Source organism: Monodon monoceros, unplaced genomic scaffold (genome assembly GCF_005190385.1).
Source record: "Monodon monoceros isolate NGI ecotype Baffin Bay Population unplaced genomic scaffold, NGI_Narwhal_1 Super_Scaffold_10, whole genome shotgun sequence".
Lineage (NCBI taxonomy): Eukaryota > Metazoa > Chordata > Mammalia > Artiodactyla > Monodontidae > Monodon > Monodon monoceros.
This window is the reverse complement of record NW_021703766.1, coordinates 37,134,346-37,156,869: the sequence shown is the minus strand read 5'-3', so window position 1 is coordinate 37,156,869 and position 22,524 is coordinate 37,134,346.

Sequence of the window (22,524 nt, the reverse complement as noted above, 5' to 3'; positions counted from 1 at the left end):
TATCACTGATGAACATAGATACAAAAATTATCAACAAAGTACTAGCAATCTGACTCCAAAAATACATTAAAAGAATCATACACCATGATCAAGTGAGATTAATCCCAGGGATGCAAAGATTTTTCAATATCTGCAAATCAATCAGTGTGATACACCACATTAACAAATTGAAGAATAAAAACGTTAGGATCATCTCAATAGATGCAGAAAAAGCTTTTGACAAAATTCAATATCCATTTATGGTATAAAAAAAAAACTCTCCAGAAAATGAACATATTGGGAACATCTCAACATAATAAAGGCCATATATGACAAACCCACATAATACTCAATGGTGAAAAGCTGAAAACATTTCCTCTAAGATCAGGAACAAGACAAGGATGCCCACTCTCATCACTTTTATTCAACATAGTATTGGAAGTCCTAGCCACAGCATCAGACAAGGAAAAGAAATAACAGGAATCCAAGTTGGAAAGGAAGAAGTAAAACTGTCACTGTTTGTAAGTGGCATGACACTATACATAGAAAATCTTAAAGATGCCACCAGAAAACTACCAGAATTCATCAATAAATTCAGTAAAGTTGCAGGATACAAAATTAATAGTTTTTGTTTTAATATTCATTGTGCTATAGACTAAATGTTTGTGTTCCCCCAAATTCATAAGTTGGAATCCTAACTCCCAGTGTGATGGTATTAGGACGTGGTGACCTTTGGGAAATGATTAGGCCATGAAGGTGGACTCCTCATAAATGGGATTAGTGCCCTTGTGAAAGAGGCCCCAGAGGGATCCCTTACCCCTTCCACCATGTGAGGGTATAGCAAGAAGATGACGACTACGAAACAGGAAGTGGGTTCTTACTAGCCAATAAATTGGCCAGGCTCTAGAACTGTAAAAGATAAATAGATATTGTTTAAAAGACACACAGTTTGTCGTATTCTATTATAGCAACCTAAACAGACTAAAACAAGTTGGAATCATACGCTATTGCCAATATTCTGTCATCTTTTACTTACAGAAATGACAATTTTATATCATTTGTTCTAATAGATGAAACAAAACCAGCAACACTGTCATCCATTTCTTTGAATGCTGACATTCTCCCTCACCCAGAGTCGAATTTCTTTTAGGATCCATGGAATTTTATACATATTCTGAGATTACACACACTCTCATTTATTTGCTTGAATAATAAGTTGCCAGTAACCAAAGATTGTCAGGTTGACAGGTTGACAACCAGAATGCTGTAAACACACTGCAGTGGCAAAAGTCTATATCAGGCTCCCATGTCAGTTGTCCCTGCTCAATAACTTATTTTGCTTGTTAATAGCAAAGGGTCAAACCCCCCACTCTGTTGCTGTTGCAAAAAACAAAAACAAAAATCACAATTTCCTTAATAAACTTTTTTACTTTCTTCTCACTTCCTATCTTCCTTCCATTCTTGGGGCCAAAATGAATTTTTTAATAAAATGCCCTCTGATTGAAGGCAATTTTCTTCATTATGAAAACAATTTAAATTTTCTTCAATATTTTTATTGTGTAAAAATAATAGGTTGTTGTGGCTTTTAATGTTACCATTGTTAATCTGTGACCTTAAACATAACACTTATAACTTTCAAATACACCATCTCATTTGATTGCCAAATAACTATCTAAGAGTTGACTCTCTTCATTTTATAATTAAGGCAACTGAGGAATTGAGAGTTTAAGTGACTTTCTGAAAGCCACACCAGCCCTTAAATGTGAAAACAAACCTTCTGTTTCCAAGGTCAGTGCCATCTTAGCTGGGTTGCATTGCTGTTTGGGGGAGGAGAGAGAACACACTAGAAATAGCCTTTTAATGAGCATGGACCTGTATTCACAAACTCAAATGCTCACAGGGGATCAGCAGGTACAGATTTGAGAAAGTGATATGGAGCAGAGAGCACTGAGGTGAATTGGGAAGCACATGAGCACAGGTGCTCCTTAACTTCTGCAACTTCTCTCACCAGGCCATATAGGCTCAATCACACCAGATCTTCTAAATTTCAATAGAAATTTAGCAAGAAGCCAGGAATCTAGGTTTTTAAAATGTAAACCTATGAGGTTTAAGTGCTGACAATACCTTTTTTATTTTATTTTATTTATTTATTATTATTATTTTTTGTGGTACGCGGGCCTCTCACGTTGCGGAGCACAGGCTCCGGACACACAAGCCCAGCGGCCATGGCTCACGGGCCTAGCCACTCCGCGGCATGTGGGATCTTCCCGGACTGGGGCACGAACCCGTGTCCCCTGCATTGGCAGGCAGACTCCCAACCACTGCGCCACCAGGGAAGCCCGACAATACCTTTTTTAAACACATGCACATTGTGGGCTAATAGTATCCTAGCTAAACATAGCACTATTGTGTATCAGATGCTGTCCGCAGTGTGCCACCTCGGTCTGTAGCACAAATGACAAGTGTGCAGTGAGTGACCACACCTCCACCCATAGAAGACATGAGCAATCAATCTCTGCATTTGCTTACTGAGCTCAGATGCAACTTAATATGTTTCACACTTCTGACCTATTGGAGGTGGCCTACCTGGCCTGTGAAACAAATGATATGTGAAACACCAAAGAAAGATATTGGCCATTCTTAAGGGTCATGAGTTATACACCTGGTCACTTACATGCCTAAGCACAGAGAAGACACTTGAAAAGTATGATGAAAAAAAAAAAGGAGTCAAGATGGCAGAGGAGTAGGAGGACATGGAGTTCATCTCTCCCCACAAATGCATCAAGAATACATTCACAAATGGAACAATCCTCACAGAGTACCAGCTGAACACCAACAGAGGACCTTGGACACCTAAAAGGACAAGGAAGATCCCTGTGTAACCAGGTAGGATGAAAGAAAGAAGAAGGGAAAAGGAAGAAGAGAAGAAGCGGGATGGGACCTGTGCCCCTGGTGGGGAGCTGAAGGAGAAGAGAGGTTCCTACATCTGGGAAGACCCCTCACCAGCAGATAGATCAGTTGGGACAGAAGGGGACCTTTGGGGGCTATCAGAGGAGAACACAGCAACTGGTCTGTGGCAGACAAGGCAGATTGAGACCTACAAAGACGGTCTGTGCTACAGCCCTGCAGGCCCCAGCCTGAGACATGTGTCTGCCAGTGTGAACAAGAGCTGGGTGCTTGAACATGGTGTTTGGAGAGCAAACGAGTGGAGAGGACTGCTGTTGGATGTGAGGAGAAAGCCTGAGGGGATGGGAATGAGAAAATTCGCAAGTAGGAATGTTCCTAGAGGAAGCCCAGACTGCCATAGAAGTAAAGCACAACTGTTGAATCATGCAGAATGGGTGGAGCCACTATGGCAGCCTCTCTCCCCACATGATGACCCCTGCCTCTCCAGGCACTAGGAAGGGCTCTCACTGGGACTGGCTCTCTCACGCCCATGGCTGCCAGCTTCCCTGCATGACACATCCCCACTGGGGCTCACACAACCCCAGCTGATGCTGCTTCCACACTGGGGTGGACTCGTGTGCTCCTGGGCAGCCTCAGGATCATACTTCTGTGGATGGCACACATGTAGAGTTGGGACTGAAACCACAGTTGAGACCCAGGGGCCATGCAACTAAGGAAGAAAAGCTAAAATCTTTCCTCATTGCTGTGCAAACTGAGAACTGACATCCCTGTGACCAGCTTTGTAAACTCAGTGCCTACAGAACATCTGAACAGACAACGAGTGCTCCAGCAGCCAAGACAGGTCTAGTTTTAGCAGTTGTAGACTTTGTGGGCACATACATGTGGGGGTTGGGCCAAGCCAGAGTCTCAGCTGCCCCAGTAGTGACCACAGCAGGTCCAGATCCATGATTACTGCAATCCTAGGACCTGACTTCAGTGCATCTATGCTGATGGCCTGGTGAAAACAATGTCTGAGACACACCAGGGCCAATTGCCAGCATACCCACAGTTAAGGTGGGACTTAGAACAGTGCCAAGAACAGTGTAACCTGAGAGCTCACACAATGGTTGAAAGGTGACACAACAGGACACACCCACAGGTGAACAGATCCAGAGGAGGAATAGTCAGTGGCTTCCCTCCAAGTGGGAGTGCTTCAATCCCATCTACCTTGCACTGCAGATCAGATACACAGCTAAGAAATATATCTGGGGCCCTCTATTCCAACAACTAGGGAGCAGACCCCAAATATGACAGGGCAGTGACAACCACAGAGTAAAGGGGAGGCCCTGCTCAATATTCGGTGCAGGCTCTGATCACCGCACCATCAGTCACACCTTCTATCATGGGGATAATGACCAGCATACACTGAGGAAAGAGGTGGTGACATTTATACTAAAAACAGCCCTTGTACCAAAAAATATTAAACTACTCAGGCTACACAGGGACTTTCCCACATAAAAATAGCACTCCAAGACAGTCTGAGGGTCTGGCATCAAGAGGAAGAACCCCAAGAGCATTTAGCCTTGAAGGCCAGCAGGGCTTGAGTGCAGGAGCTCCACAGGGGTGGGGGAAATAAAGACTCCATTCTTGGAGGGCACACACAAGGTCTCACATGAACTGGGACCCAGCACAAAGCAGTATAGGAACCAGGACTACACATACCTAGGGGTCATGGAGGATCTCCTAGGGAGGCAAAAGTCGACTATAGCTCACTGTGGGGACAAAGACACTGGTAGCAGAAGCCCCAGGGAGTATTGATCTGTGTGAGCTCTCCTAGAGGTCCACACTTCAGCACCAAGACCCATTCCCACCCAACAACCTGCAGGCTCCAGTGCTGGAAAGCCTCAGGCCACACAACCAACAAGATAGGAACACAGCTCCACCCATCAGCAGACAGGCTGCCTAAAGTCATAATGAGCTCACAGCCACCTCAAAACAAACCCCTTGACAAGGCTTTGTCCACTAGAGGGACAAGACCCAGCTCCACCCACCAGAGGGCAGGAACCAGCCCCTCCCATCAGGAAGCCTGTACAAGCCCCTGGACCAACCTCACTAACCAGGGACAGACACCAGAAACAAAAAGAACTATGATCCTACAGCCTGAGGAAAGGAGACCACAAACACAGAAAGTTAGACAAAGTGAGATGACAGAGAAATATGTTGCAAATGAAGAAACAAGATAAAAACTCACAAGAACAACTAAATGAAGAGGAGATAAGCAAACTACCTGAAAAAGAATTCATAGTAATCATAGTAAAGTTTATCCAAAATCTTGCAAAAGACTGGAGGCATAGATCGAGAAGATACAAGAAATGTTTAACAAGGAGCTAGAAGATTGAAAGAACAGAGATGAACAGTACAATAACTGGAATGAAAAATACACTAGAAGGAATCAATAGCAGAATAACTGAGGCATAAAAACGAATAAGTGAGCGGGAAATCAGAGTGGTGGAAATCACTGCCACAGAAGACAATAAAGAAAAAATAATGAAAACAAATGAGGACAGCCTCAGAGACTTCTGGGGCAATGCTAAATGCACTAACATTTGAATTATAAGGGTCCCAGAAGAAGAGAAAGAGAAACGGTCTGAGAAAATATTTGAAGAGCTTATAGTCAAAAAATTCCCTAACATGGGAGAGAAAATAGTCTCCCAGGTCCAAAAAGTGCAGAAATTCCCATGCAAGATTAAACCCAAGGAGGAACACTCTGAGACAAATATTAATCAAACTGACAAAAATTAAAGACAAAGAAAAAACATTAAAAGCAACAAGGGAAAAGCAACAAATAACATACAAGGGAATCCCCATAAGGTTATCAGCTGATTTTTCAGCAGAAACTCTGCAGGCCAGAAGGGAATGGCACAACATATTTCAAGTAATAAAAGGGAAAAACCTATAACCAAAAATACTCTATCCAGTAAGGCTTTCACTCAGATTTGACAGAGAAATCAAAAACTTTACAGACAAGCAAAAGCTAAGAGAATTCAACACCACCAAATCAGCTTTACAACAAATGCTAAAGGAACTTCTCTAGGTGAAAAAGGGACCAGCAACTTAAAACAACCTTGTACATATATAGACTGCTATATCAAAGCCTCATGGGAAGAGCAAACCCCAAAACTACAGTAGATACACACACAAAAAAGAAAAAGCAACCCAAACACAACATTAAAGATTGTTATCAAACCACAAGGTAAGAGAACAAAAGAGGAAGGGAAGAAAAAATATCTTCAAAAACAAACTTAAAATAATTAAGAAAATGGTAATAGGGACATACATATCGATAATTACGTTAAATGTGAATGGATTAAATGCTCCAACCAAGGACATAAAATGGCTGAGTGGATACAAAAACAAGGCCTCTGGATAAGCTGTCTACAAGAGACCCACTTCAGACCTAGGGACACATACAGACTAAAAGTGAGGGGATGGAGAAAAATATTCCATGCAAATGGAAATCAAAAGAAAGCTGGAGTAGCAATACTCACATCAGACAAAATAAACTTAAAAAAAAAGGCAAAGAAGGACACTAAATAGTGATCAAGGTATCAACCCAAGAAGAAGATACAACAATTGTAAATATATACACATGCAATATAGGAGCATGTCAATATATAAGGCAAATACTAACAGTTATAAAAGGAGAAATCAACAGTAACACAATAATAGTGGAGAACTTTAACACCCCAGTTACACCAGTGGACAGATCATCCAGACAGATAATTAAGAAGGAAACACAAGCCTTAAATGACACATTAGACCAAATAGACTAAATTGATATTTATAGGGCATGCCATCTGAAAGCAGTAGAATACACATTCTTCTCAGGTACACATGGAACATCCTCCAGGATAGACCACATATTGGGACAAAAATTCAAGCCTCAGTAAATTTAAGAAAATTGAAAACGTATCAAGCATCTTTTCCAACCACAATGCTATGAGATTTGAAATCAATTACAGGGGAAAAAACATATAAAACACAAACACATGGAGGCTAAACAATGTGTTACTAAACAACCAATAGATCACTGAAGAAATCAGAGTGGAAATCAAAAAATACCTGAGACAAATGACAATGAAAACACGATGGTTCAAAACGTATGCAATGCAACAAAAGCAGTTCTAAGAGGGAAGTTTATAGCAATACAATCTTACCTCAGGAAACAAGGAAAATCTCAAATAAACAACCTAACTGTACACCTAAAGCAACTAGAGAAAGAAGAAGAAACAAAAACTAGTAGAAGGAAAGAAAGCATAAATATCAGAGCAGAAATAAATGAAATAGAGATGAAGAAAACAATAGGAAAGATCAATGAAACTAAAAGCTGGTTCTTTGAGAAGATAAACAAAATCGATAATCCTATAGCCAGACTCATCAAGAAAAAAAGGGAGAGGACTCAAATCAATAAAGTTTGAAATGAAAAAGAAGAAATTACAATGGATATCACAGAAATACAAAGCATCATAAGAGACTACTACAAGCAACTATATGCCAATAAAATGGACAATCTAGAAGAAATGGACAAATTCCTAGAAAGCTAAAACCTTCCAAGACTGAACGAGGAAGAAATAGAAAATATAAACAGACCAATCACAAGTACTGAAATTGAAACTGTGTTAAAAAAAAAAAAACTCCCAACAAACAAAAGTCCAGGAACAAATGGCTTCACAAGTGAACTCTATCAAATATTTAGAGAAGAGCTAACACCTACACTTCTCAAACTCTTCCAAAAAAAATTTCAGAGGAAGGAAAACTCCCAAACACATTGTATGAGGTCACCATCACCCTGATACCAAAACCAGAAAAAGACACCACAAAAAAAGGAAATTAGACGCCAATATCACTGATGAACATAGACGCAAAAATCCTCAACCAAATACTAGCAATCTGAATCCAACAATGACTTAAAAGGATCATACACCATTACCAAGTGGGATTTATCCCAGGGATGCAAGGATTTTTCAGTACCTGCCAATCACATTAACAAATTGAATAAAAACTATATGATCATCTCAATAAATGCATAAAAATCTTCTGACAATATTCACATCCATTTATGATAAAAACTCCCCATAAAATGGGCTTGGAGGGAACTTACCTCAACATAATAAAGGTCATATACAACAAATCCCACAGCAAACATCCTTCTCAATGGTGAAAAGCTGAAAGCATTTCCTCTAAGATCAGGAACAAGATAAGGATTCCAATCCCCCCACTTTTATTCAACATAGTTTTGGAAGTCCTAGCCATGGCTATCAAAGATAAAGAAATAAAAGAATCCAAATTGGAAAAAACAGAAGTAAAATTTTCACTGTTTGCAGATGACATGATACTATATATAGAAAATCCTAAAGATGCCACCAGAAAACTACTAGAGCTCATCAATGAATTTGGTAAAGTGGCACAATACACAATTAATGCACAGAAATCTCCTGCATTCCTATACACTAACAACAAAAAATCAGAAAGAGAAATGAAGGAAACAATCCCATTTACTGTCACATCAAAAAGAATAAAATACCTAGGAACAAACCTACCTAAGAAGGCAAAAGACCTGTACTCAGAAATCTATTAGATATTGATTGAAGAAATCAAAGATGACACAAATGGATGGAGAGATATACCATGTTCGTGGATTGGAAGAATCAATATTGTCAAAATGACTATACTACCCAAAGTAATCTACAGATTCAGTACAACCCCTATCAAATTACCAACAGACTTTTTCAAAGAGCTAGAACCAAAAATTTTACAATTTGTGTGGATACACAAAAGATTCCAAATAGCCAAAGCAATCTTGAGAAAGAAAAACGGAGCTGGAGGAGTCAGGCTACGTGACTTCAGACTATATTATGAAACTGCAGTAATCAACACCGTATGGTACTGACACAGAAACAGAAATATACATCAATGGAACAGGATAGAAGTTCCAGAGATAACCCATGCACCTATGGTCACCTAATCTATGAAAATGGAGGCAAGAATATACATTGGAGAAAAGACTGTCTCTTCAATAAGTGGTGCTGAGAAAAACTGGACAGGTACATGTAAAAGAATAAAAGTAGAACATTCTCTAACACAGGGGTCCCCACCCATTGGGCCACGGAACAGTACCAGTCTGTGGCCTGTTAGGAACCAGGCCACACAGCAGGAGGTGAGCGGTGGGCAAGCGAGCAAAGCTTCATCTGTATTTACATCCACTCCCTATCACTTGCATTACTGTCTGAGCTCCACCTCCTGTTAGATCAACAGCGGCATTAGATTCTCATAGGATCACAAACCCTACTGTGAACTCCAGGTGCAAGGGATCTAGGTTGCACGTTCCTTATGAGAATCTAATGCCTGATGAGCTGAGGTGGAGCTGAGGCAGTGATGCTATCACTGGGGAGCAGCTGCAAATACAGATTATCATTAGCAGAGAGGTTTGACTGCACAGAGATAATAATAAATCAATTGCCTGCAGACTCATCAAAACCCTATCAGTGAGTGGCAAGTGAAAAAAAGCTCAGGGCTCCCACTGATTCTGCATAATTATTTCATTATATATTATAATAATGTAATAGTAATAGAAATAAAGTGCACAATAAATGTAATGCACTTGTTCTTCCCAAAACCATCCCCCGACCCTGGTCCATGGAAAAATTGTCTTCCAAGAAACCTGTCCCTGGTGCCAAAATGGTTGGGGACAACTACTCTAATACCATACACAAAGGTAAACTCAAAATGGATTAAAGACCTAAATGTAAGACTGGATACTATAAAACTCTTAGAGGAAAACATAGGCAGAACACTCTCTGACATAAATCACAGCAAGATCTTTTTTGATCCTCCACCTAGAGTAATGGAAATAAAAACAAAAATAAACAAACGGGACCTAATTAAACATAAAAGATTTTGCACAGCAAAGGAAACCACAAAGAAAATGAAAAGGCAACCCTCAGAAAGGCAGAAAATATATGCAAATGAAGCAACCAACAATGGATTAATCTCCAAAATATACAAAGAGCTCATGTAGCTCAATATCAAAAAACAAACAACCCAATCAAAAAATAGGCAGAAGATCTAAATAGACATTTCTCCAAAGAAGACATACAGATGGCCAAGAGGCACATGAAAATCTGCTCAGCATCACTAATTATTAGAAAAATACAAATCAAAAATACAATGAGGTATCACCTCACACTTGTCAGAATGGCTATAAATCAAAAAATCTACAAACAGTAAATGCTGGAGAGGGTGTGGAGAAAAGGGAACCTTCCTACACTGTTGGCAGGAATGTAAATTGGTACAGCCACTATGGGGAACAGTATGGAGATTCCTTAAAAAAACTGAAAATAGAACTGCCATATGACTCAGCAATCCCACTCCTGGGCATATATCTGGATAAAACCATAATTCAAAAAGTTACATGGATCCCAATGTTCACTGCAGCACTATTTACAATAGCCAGGACATGGAAGCAACCTAAATGTCCAACAACAGCAGAATGGGTAATGTGGTACATATATACAATGGAATATTACTCAGCCATAAAAAAGAACAAAATAATGCCATTTGCAGCAACATGGTTGGAACTATAGATTGTCATACTGAGTGAAGTAAGTCAGACAGAGGATGACAAATATCATATGATATCGTTTATATGTGGAATCTAAAAAAATGGTAAAAATGAACTTATTTACAAAACAAAAATAGAGTCACAGATGTAGAAAACAAACTATGGTTACCAAAGTGGGGGGGGGAGGGATAAACTGGGAGATTGGGATTAACATATATACACTACTATATATAAAATAGATACCTAATAAGAACCTACTGTATAGCATAGGAAAAGAGTTCAATAGTCTGTAATGAGCTATGTGGGAAAAGAATCTAAAAAAGAGTGGATATATGTGTAGGTATAACTGATTCACTTTGCTGTACAGCAGAAACTAATGCAACATTGTAAATCAACTATACTCTAATAAAAATTAACTTTAGAGAAAAGAAAAAGAAAAAAGAGCAAGGCAGGTAGCAGTAGAAAAAGAAAAAAAGGGAAATCTTTGAGTCAAAACAGAGCAGCTGCAGGGGTTTTTTAAAAATTATTTATTTTATTTACATTTATGTTTGGTTGTGTTGGGTCTGCGCGTGGGCTTTCTCTAGTTGCAGCGAGCAGGGCTACTCTTCATTGTGGTGTGCGGGCTTCTCATTGTGGTGGCTTCTCTTATTGCCAAACATGGACTCTAGGTGCACAGGCTTCAGTAGTTGTGGCACATGGACTTAGTAGTTGTGGCACGCAGGCTCTAGAGCACAGGCTCCGTAGTCGTGGTGCACGGGCTTAGTCACTCTGCAGTATGTGGGATCCTCCCAGACCAGGGCTAGAACCCATGTCACCTGTATTGGCAGGTGAATTCTTAACCACTGCACCACCAGAGAAGCCCATGGCTGCACTTCTGATTTAATCCTTTTGATCATTAATATACATCTGAGGCCAGTCTCCCCACTCTCAGATACTTATCTTTAACTAATTGCAACTCACTTAATTGCCTTTAGGAGAACGTAGTGAAAAGTGGGACATGTTGCCGTTCGGAATTACACCTACATTTTCTTTTTATTATTTGTTTTCTCTCTACAAAACCTAGAGTCCCAGAACCTATGAAATGATCTCTCCTGGATCCAGCAGCCAAATCGGTGCTTCAGAAAATAAGGTAATGCTGTGATTCTAAAGGCTCACACATCTACCGTGACATAATTAGTCACAGCAGATATGCCTTGGAACTCTAGTGACCACTTAGGTCACACTCTCATTAAGCATTTTTTTAGAGGCTATAGGAAACTGGCCTTGGTGTGAGTTTTACAAAAGAGGAGGTTCCAATGAATTCTAAATTATAGCCTTATTTCAATCCCAGCAGCTTTTTTAAGGCTCAGAAACCTTCAAGAAAGCTTAAGAACAGTAACACTTAATTTAGATATTTTTACTTTTTATTCATTCATTTATTATTCTATTAAAGCAGAGCTTGAAAATTCAGATGGCTACAGAAATGTAATGTAAACAGGCAAAGTGTGCTGAGTTATTATTTCAACAGTGACACAATTTGTTCAAGTAAAGACTATTCCTATATGTTTAATATGCTAATAAAGAAATAGTCTCACTCCCATTTTCTTGAAACATATGATTCACAAATTCTTTCCTTTACTTATGATAGAAACAAGGGTGCTCAGTTTGAGTTTCCTGAAAGGCAAAACCTGAGACAAATGTTTGAGAACAAGTGGTTTCTTTGGGAGGTGATCCTAGGACTCTCTGGTCGGGGGGGTGAACGTGTAGGACAAGAAGGGAAGGAAGTCAGTAAAGGGTGTGCTATTAAGAACTGTGGGCAACTGTGGGCTCAACCTGCTGGGGACTCTGGGAAATGAAATGGAACATGCCTCAGAGAATTCCACCTGAGAGTCAAGGAGGCTGGGCTTCTTACCCCCCAGCTTCTTGTTATTGGTTGTGGGCCACTTCTAGGAGTGTTAACTTTCTAGCACTCTGGCCTGCCCTGCTGCAGCCATGACTGTTACTAAGCAGCCTTGGGCATAAGAGGTGAATGCAGAGAGGAAATATTTAAGGCACAAAGAGCAACTGCTATAGGTTCAATAAATAAAACCAAAAGGACATGTATGATGATAAATGACCACCTGATACTCAGTCTTATATCAGGGATCCCAAAGGAAGTGGTGAGGACTGGGACAGAGTGCCCAGTCAAGAATGGCAGCCAGGAGTCACCTCCAGCTGATAGTTGCTATGCAGGAATTCAGGCTAGGTCTAGGTTTTCCATATCTTCTCTTTTTTAAGAACGTTGGGAATCTGGCTCCTGATGCAGCATCTCCTGACTTTTAAATGTTGGAAACTGATGAAGAAAAAGTAGACTTCGGGCATATAGAAATGTTATACAGATGTATAGCACTACAAGCTTACATATCTCAGGGCTGAATTTTCCCATATATGGCCAGTTTTCACCCTCCAATTTAAAGTTTTGTTTTAGTACTCATTCTGTGTTCAGAATTTTTCTGGGTGATATAGGGAGTTCAGAGGTGCCCTAGATCCAGCCCTGCTTTCAGGGAGCTTATGGATGGACTAGTGGGTGATGAAGACAACTGCAGAATGATCTGGAATATAGCAAATACATTCATGCAACAGATATAAAACAAAAGCTGTCGAGTTGGAAAATGCATAAGATTTAAAGAGAGAGAAACACCATTAAGCTCTTCATTACTAAATTTAAAGGCAGCAAAACAATATAAATTGACATTAAATGCTACTGTTCAACAAATATGGGTTACTATGTCTAGTATACAGTACCATTTAATTCAAAAACCATGTTAAATGTCAGAACATCAGGCAGAAGAAAAAATGTTTAGCTCACATCAAAATTATGATGCAGGTGAAACTTACCTTTTTTTTGTATTTTTTATTTCATTTTATTTTTTTAACATCTTTATTGGAGTATAATTGCTTTACAATGGTGTGTTAGTTTCTGCTTTATAACAAAGTGAATCAGTTATACATATACATATGTCCCCATATCTCTTCCCTCTCGCATCTCCCTCCCTCCCACACTCCCTATCCCACCCCTCTAGGTGGTCACAAAGCACTGAGCTGATCTCCCTGTGCTATGTGGCTGCTTCCCACTACCTATCTATTTTACGTTTGGTAGTGTATATACGTCCATGCCACTCTCTCACTTTGTCCCAGCTTACCCTTTCCCCTCCCAGTATCCTCAAGTACATTCTCTAGTAGGTCTGCATCTTTATTCCCGTCTGGGCCCTAGCTTCTTCTGACCATTTTTTTTCTTTTTCTTCTTATTTTTTTTTTAGATTCCATATATATGTGTTAGCATATGGTATTTGTTTTTCTCTTTCTGACGTACTTCACTCTGTATGACAGTCTCTAGGTCCATCCACCTCACTACAAATAACTCACTTTCGTTCCTTTTTATGGCTGAGTAATATTCCATTGTATATATGTGCCACATCTTCTTTATCCATTCATCTGTCGATGGACAGTTTGGTTGCTTCCATGCACTGGCTATTGTAAATAGAGCTGCAATGAACATTTTGGTACATGACTCTTTTTGAATTATGCTTTTCTCAGGGTATATGCCCAGTAGTGGGATTGCTGGGTCATATGGTAGTTCTATTTGTAGTTTTTTAAGGAACCTCCATACTGTTCTCCATAGTGGCTGTATCAATTTACATTCCCACCAACAGTGCAAGATGGTTCCATTTTCTCCACACCCTCTCCAGCACATACTGTTTGTAGATTTTTTGATGATGGCCATTCTGCCCAGTGTGACATGGTATCTCATTGTACTTTTGATTTGCAGTTCTCTAATGATTAATGATGTTAGCATTCTTTCATATGTTTGTTGGAAATCTGTATATCTTCTTTGCAGAAATGTCTATTTAGTTCTTCTGCCCATTTTTGGATTGGGTTGTTTGTTTATTTGATATTGAACTGCATGAGTTGCTTGTATTTTTGGAGATTAATCCTTTGTCAGTTGCTTCATTTGCAAATATTTTCTCCCATTCTGAGGGTTGTCTTTTCATCTTGTTTATGGTTGCCTTAGCAGGATACAAAATCAATGCACAGAAATCTCTTGCATTCCTATACACTAATGATGAAAAATCTGAAACTGAAATTAAGAAAACACTCCCATTTACCACTGCAACAACAACAAAAAAATATCTAGGAATAAACCTACCTAAGGGGACAAAAGACCCGTATGCAGAAAATTATAAGACACTGATGAAAGAAATTAAAAATGATATAAATAGGTGGAGAGATATACCATGTTCTTGGATTGGAAGAATCAACATTGTGAAAATGACTCTACTCCCCAAAGCATTCTACAGATTCAATGCAATCCCTATGAAACTACCACTGGTATTGTTCATAGAACTAGAAGAAATAATTTCACAATTTGTATGGAAACAGAAAAGATCCCAAATAGCCAAAGCAATCTTGAGAAAGAAAAATGGAGCTGGAGGAATCAGGCTCCCTGACTTCAGACTATACTACAAAGCTACAGTAATCAAGACAGTATGGTACTGGCACAAGAACAGAAATATAGATCAATGGAACAGGATAGAAAGCCCAGAGATAAACCCACGCACATATGGTCACATTATCTTTGATAAAGGAGGCAAGGATATACAGTGGAGAAAAGAGAGCCTCTTCAATTAGTGGTGCTGGGAAAACTGGACAGCTACATGTAAAAGAATGAAATTAGAACACTCTCTAATACCATACACAAAAATAAACTCAAAATGGATTAAAGACCTAAATGTAAGGCCAGACACCATCAAACTCTTAGAGGAAAACATAGGCAGAACACTCTATGACATAAATCACAGCAAGATCCTTTTTGACCCACCTCCTAGAGAAATGGAAATAAAAACAAAAATAAACAAATGGGGCCTAATGTAACTTAAAAGCTTTTGCTCAGCAAAGGAAACCATAAACAAGACAAAAAGACAACCCTCAGAATGGGAGAAAATATTTGCAAAAGAAGCAACTGACAAACGATTAATCTCCAAAACATTCAAGCAACTCATGCAGCTCAATATCAAAAAAACAAACAACCCAATCCAAAAATGGGCAGACCTAAATAGATGTTTATCGAAAGAAGATATACAGATTGCCAACAAACGCATGAAAGCATGCTCAACATCATTAGAGCAATGCAAATCAAAAGTACAACGAGATATCATCTCACACTGGGGAGAATGGCCATCATCAAAAAATCTACAAACAGTATGTGCTGGAGAGGGTGTGGAGAAAACGGAACCATCTTGCACTGTTGGTGGGAATGTAAATTGATACAGCCACTATGGAGAACAGTATGGAGGTTCCTTAAAAAATTAAAATTAGAACTACCATATGACCCAGCAATCCCAGTACTGGGCATATACCCTGAGAAAACCATAATTCAAAAAGAGTCATGTACCAAAATGTTCATTGCAGCTCTATTTACAATAGCCAGAACATGGAGGCAACCTAAGTGTCCATTGACAGATGAATGGATAAAGAAGATGTGGCACATATATACAATGGAATATTACTCAGCCATAAAAAGGAACGAAAGTGAGTTATTTGTAGTGAGTTGGATGGACCTAGAGACTGTCATACAGAGTGAAGTACGTCAGAAAGAGAAAAACAAATACCATATGCTAACACATATATATGGAATCTAAAAAAAAAAAAAAAAGAAGAAAAAGAAAAACATTGGTCAGAAGAAGCTAGGGCCAAGACAGGAATAAAGACGCAGACCTACTAGAGAATGGACTTGAGGATACGGGGAGGGGGAAGGGTATGCTGGGAGAAAGTGAGAGAGTGGCATGGACATATATACACTACCAAACGTAAAATAGATAGGTAGTGGGAAGCAGCCACATAGCACAGGGAGATCAGCTCTGTGCTTTGTGACCACTTAGAGTGGTGGGATAGGGAGTGTGGGAGGGAGGGAGATGCAAGAGGGAAGAGATATGGAAACATATGTGTATGTATAACTGATTCACTTTGTTATAAAGTAGAAACTGACACAACATTGTAAAGCAATTATACTCTAATAAAGATGTTAAAAATTAAATAAGTAAATAAAATAAACAAATGGGACCTAATGAAGGTTACCTTTGACACTTTGACATACCACATGTTCCTTTCTGAAGCACTTTCACATCAGGAATTTTGTCACCTCATGGCTCAACCCCTGCTAGTCCTATATCTCCCCCTGCCTCAGACAAGGTCCCCAAACTGGGTCCTCAGATCCAGCAAAGTTCTGCAGGTTTCAGACACTGTCTTGAAAACCATTACATGCCCTCCCAGGATGCATGCACAGGACAATCCACTGGAGTACAGGAGAGAAAACTTAGAAATAATAAGAAAAAAATAAGTTTACTAATAGTTAATGCATGATTGTCCCTGAATCCCTCTCCTAGGTTGTCAGATGGCACATGTCCTATGAATTCCATGAGGTACCTTGAGAGGAATGAAGAGTTTCACAGATCGGAACTGAGTGTTCCTTCTGCAATTTACTTGTGCTTGGTTAGTGGATTTGAGGATGGTAATGTCTTGTTTTAATCAAACCAATACTGACCAATGAACAGAAGGCTTCAGGAGTTTCCTACAGAGGAACTGCAAAATGGAGATAATACTGATGAAGTGAGAAGAAGGGATCAATAAGAAAATGGGGTGACAGAACTCCATCTCATAGTTTGAGCTCTTTGTCAGCCACATTACAAGGCTAAAATCATCATTATCTAACTAGAGTGGTCAAAATATCAACAAAAACAAACAAAACAATCAGTAATTTTTTTATATATACTGTCATTAATGATAAGCCTCACCCTAAGGGTCAATGGTGCCTTCAGCTATTAGCTAAAGATAGAACATATTTATAATTTATAAATAAATACTGATATATTGCGGGGGGGCATGCTTCAAAGGCTTTACTAATGGACTGTATGATGAAACTCAGATATCACTGAGGTAAATAACTAAATTTAATTTGAACAAATTAATGAGAACAGTATAAAAGAAATAATTCAATAGCAGGTTTATTTCATCATGAGGCCCAAAAGACAGAATTTATTACACATATTTAACCTATAAAGCAAAATAGGAAAGAGAGGAAAACTATTGATTGTTTCATTATAGAAAACAGACAAGCACATAAAAGCAGGATTTTGTCAGAGTTCTTGCCAGCCCCTGAAAAATGTCATAATGAAATCCACCTGCACCCAGTTAGTGAGCTTGGCCCTGACTTGGGGAGGTTGGTGAGTTGATACAAGCTGAGAGGCCCTACACACTGGGCCCTATTTTTCACAGTACTTTCCCCCAGTTAAGTGCCTGATTCTAGGCAAAGAAGCACATTTGCTGTAGAGCCCCAGGACACACTGCATTGGGAGGAAGCGCCCTCTGCACCAGGCTTTAGCTGTCTCGCCCATCCTGCTGACTGGCTCTGTAAGGCTGGTTAACTTTTCAGTTTGAATCATGCACACAAGTTCATCTGAGTGTTTGACAGCCAAATGCCTATGCCTAGTTGTCACAGTAGCTCGGAGCCAGATTGTGCAGCTGAATGGAACTTGAAATGACTTTTCAAAGACAGGACTCCAAGTTTCTTTAACCTATTTGTTCTCTTCTCAGCTTAACAGAAAAATGGTTTCCCATTCTCCTTCTGTATTTGTACATTTTTCTCTCATCTGCTGAAATCTTACCTGTAAAACAGCAAAGGCCAAGAATAATCCCCAAGAAAAAGTATCTAATTTCAAAAAAATTACAAGTATTGTTTGTGCACATTAGTACATTAAAGGTCTGTGTCTCTTTATTATCAAACAAACAAAAAAAGTTTACAGATCTCATGACTCCCTAGGGGAGTTATCCCCAGCAGAACCCAAATACAAAGAGAGGAGGAGCTGGCTCAGGAGGTCTGATTAGGTCCCAGTGGTCATCTCTCCTATCTTTTAATGGATCCACTCAACCAGAGCCCAGAAAAGAGGCACTGACAACTACAGGTCCACAAGGCTCATGCCCTTATAGTTCTCCGATTCTCTAAAATCTGGTTTTTACCAATTTCCAGAGGTTCTGAATTTTGACATAATTGTTTGCTAAAACACTGCAGAATTCCATTGTTTAAAATCATCTGAAAAGAAATTAGCAAGTTGTGACCACGTTTTACAGGATGATTTCTTGACAAGTACTTTTCTTCCTTCTGTTTAGTTTTGAAAACTTACCTTCCTTAAAAGAAGCAAGATTTAACAAATATTCTGTACTAAACTTATTGAGTGCCCCCTCCCTCTTCCTGCTACCTTTGAACTTCTCAAGTATCAGATTTATGTCTTGATCATCTTTGTATCTATCATCTCTGGAGAGTGACAATTGCCTAAGAAATGTACAAAGATGAAGACAGAATGAATGGGTAAAAAGTTGATTTCTATCTCAAAACATCTCGTTAGGTACATCACGGTAGGAGAGAGAACACAAACTTGAAGTTCATCCCAACCTGGGCTCTAACTATACACCTTGGGCAGGTTACTTAACCTCCCTGAATTTCTGTTTCCTCATCTTTAAAATAGAGATGATAACAGTGCTTACCTCACAGGGTTGTTGTGATAATTAAATAAGACAATGCATGTAATAGCTTTCCCTGATTCAGCCCAACTTCCTATCCACCTCTGCCCTCCTACCAGAACTCACTCTTTAGGGAGGTGACTGCAGGGGTGATAACCTCAGCTTATGAAAAGGGCAACAGGGCCAATCCTAGGGAGCCAGGCCATAGGGCATTGAGGGTTGGGAGAAAAGACATTTACTGCTTCAATCTGTTCACCCTTATATATTTTATTTTTTATTTTTTAGATGGCAAATATTTGTTTTGAAGGATATGGACAATTTAAATCAGACTACATTTTGTATTATATAAATACAGTCATCCCCCAGTATCTGGGTAGGGGAGATTAGTTCCAGAACACCATGTGAATACCAAAATCTGCAGATGTTCAAGTCCCTTATATATGATGGCTTAGTATTTACATGTAACCTATGCACTTTCTCCCTTACACTTTAAATCATCTCTACATTACATATAACACCTAATACAATGTATTGTAAATGCTATGTAAATAGTTGCTGGAATGCAGCACATTCAAGTTTTGCATTTTAGAACGTTCTGAGATTTTTTTTTTTTTTTTTTTTTTTTGCGGTACGCAGGCCTCTCACCATTGTGGCCTCTCCCGCTGCGGAGCAACAGGCTCCGGACGCGCAGGCTCAGCGGCCATGGTTCACGGGCACAGCCGCTCCGCGGCATGCGGGATCCTCCCGGACCGGGGCACGAACCCGTGTCCCCTGCATCGGCAGGCGGACTCTCAACCACTGCGCCACTAGGGAAGCCCGAAGTTTTTTTTTTCAAACATTTTTGATCCACAGTTGGTTGAATCTGCAGATGTAGAACCCTTTGGTACGAAGGAGTGACTGCAGATCAAATTATAAACTTTTACTATTATTAATTTTTTTCTTTTTCAATATCATCCAAAATTATAGTACAACTGAGGTCTAAAGTGGAAACTTACTTTCTCTCTCTTGTATAAGAGGTTAGTTAACTATGTCACAAAGAGATTAAATAACTTCCCTGAGATTACATGAATCTCAAACCCTTATCTAACACAGAACTTTTAAATGGGGATAATATTAACATAATGAGACAAGCTTGAGAATGAAACTGGATAATTTATGTCAGGTATGTGTACAGTATATCACATACCTCAATAAATGTCACTTCCCTCACTCACCAACAAATAAGCCCTCCAGCCATGGTCCCTCCAATATTTCCTCACATGAAGTATTGTGTTCACCATTTTAAAGCTCTTACCCAATGGGCCTGTTTGCAGGCTGATACAATATCTGCCCCAGCCTCTGTCCCAGTCCTGTGCCATTCCTGGCACAGAGGGTGGACAAGGCAGAGCAAGGCCTCAGCTCTGGGGTGGCCCAGGTCTCACCCAGCACAGCAAGCTGACCATCATCCAGCTACCACTTGGAAGTGGACCCACTGGTCATGTCTTCATGCTGAAACTAGTCACAGTGGTCAGAGAGACATGGCCCACTGAGCTGAGAGAACAGAAGGAGTGGTTCTCTCCCCCAAATTGGGTGCTTTTACTAAAAGACAAGGTAATAGCTGCTATCTGCCCCACCCAGCTCCAGGGACCAGGCCGGAGTTGCACAAAGGGATACCTCAGGCAGAAGCCAAAGAGGCCATCTTCAGAGAGGTCCCCTGGACCCTGAGGCAGCCCTGCCTCTGATGTTGGGTTGGACAAACTGTGAGCCATAATGGAGAAGAGGGGATCAATTATCTGTGGAGGAAAATGAGACTGGGCTTTGAAAGCCCATGGTGGCAATCTCTTGAGCAATGTGCCAGCATTCTTCCCACAGGTCTTGAGAGCACTGCAGGCAGTGGGCCCTGGCTTCCAAGGAGGAGGAGAAGACAATAATGAGGGGGCTGTGTATGCAGTCAGAAACTGAGATTCAACATAAATCAGGAGGGGACAAATATATTTGAATTTTTTATTCCACCATCATCAATTAATTCCTCTTCCTAAGGGAAGGTAGGGCTATACACTGTATATTTTTTTCTTGCTGTCCCACCTCCTGATCCCAGGGCCTATCTGAGTGGTAGTGACTCCAGTGACAATAATAGCTGTCATTTACTGTGTACTGTATGAGTGCTTTCATTATCTCATTTAATTGCCTCTGCAATCTAAAGTAAATACTACTTTATTCCTATTCTATAAGATGCAAAAATGGAGGCTCAGTATGGTAAAGTGGCTTGCTCAAGATACGCCAGCCAAGAAGCAGCAGAGCCAACTTCCACTCCAGATCTGTCTACCTAGCAGTCTCTGCTCTCACCGGTTGACTGTGCCGCCTCTCCACAGAACTGCCCAGCATCTCTGACATGACCCTCTCCTCTGTACAGTCTTAAAAGATGCTTCATTTCCATTGAGACTGGCCTCCAGAAAAGGAAACCTGAAAGAATATGGGCCTCTCAACAGGGACAGCAATGAAGCTGCCTTGCTTAAGGAGGGAAGGACAGTAAGCAGACATCACTGTGCAGGCAGTGACCATGCCAGAGAGGCATGTTGGGGAACTGCTTCCCACCTCTCTTGGTAGGACAAGGGTGGGCCCTTCACCCTTGTGTCTTGTTATGGAGAGAACAAACGGCTCTTCTTTCTAACAAGGCTAACTCTTTGGGGAAGGAGCCGTCTCCAAGCAACTAAGACTGAAAAAGTAATTGAAGTTCCAACTGGACAGCAATTGGGGGGGGGGAGGTGTGGTATTGCATCTTCCTAAAAAGGAATTATGACAAGTAGCCCAAATAGAAACATTTTTCCCCTCCATTACAACCTTCAAATTAAAAACCACTCTACTGAATGGATTTAAGGACACAGGGAGGGGAAGGGTAAGCTGGGATGAAGTGAGAGAGTGGCATTGACATATATACACTACCAAATGTAAAATAGATAGCTAGTGGGGTGCTAGCACAGGGAGATCAGCTTGGCACCTTGTGACCACCTAGAGGGGTGGGATAGGGAGGGTGGGAGGGAGACACAAGAGGGTGGGGATATGGGTATATATGTATACGTATAGCTGATTCACTTTGTTATACAACAGCAACAAACACAACAATGTAAAGCAATTATACTCCAATAAAGATGTTAAAAAATACAACACTCTACTGTAATGATTTATTCCATTTTCACAGGTGCAGTAATAATTGCACCGAAGATAATGGGGTCCATGTAAGATAGAAGGAAGAACGGCCCTGGTTCTAAGTGCTTATTAATGAACAGTACTGCATAGTCCATTAAGGCCCAGGAAAGAACCATGGCAGCCAGTGATTGGTGGGCTGGTCACGGGATCTAGTTTTTGTTACTGGTCAGTAAAAGCAGGAAGAAAAGCCTCCTCAAATGGGAGGGAGGGAAATTACAAATTTTATAAAAATAAATCACCTTTGAGCTTTCAAGCCTTTTCAGTTGAGGCTTTGGTTAGTGTGGGTGACAGCGCTTTCTGTCTGCTACTTGGCATGCGGT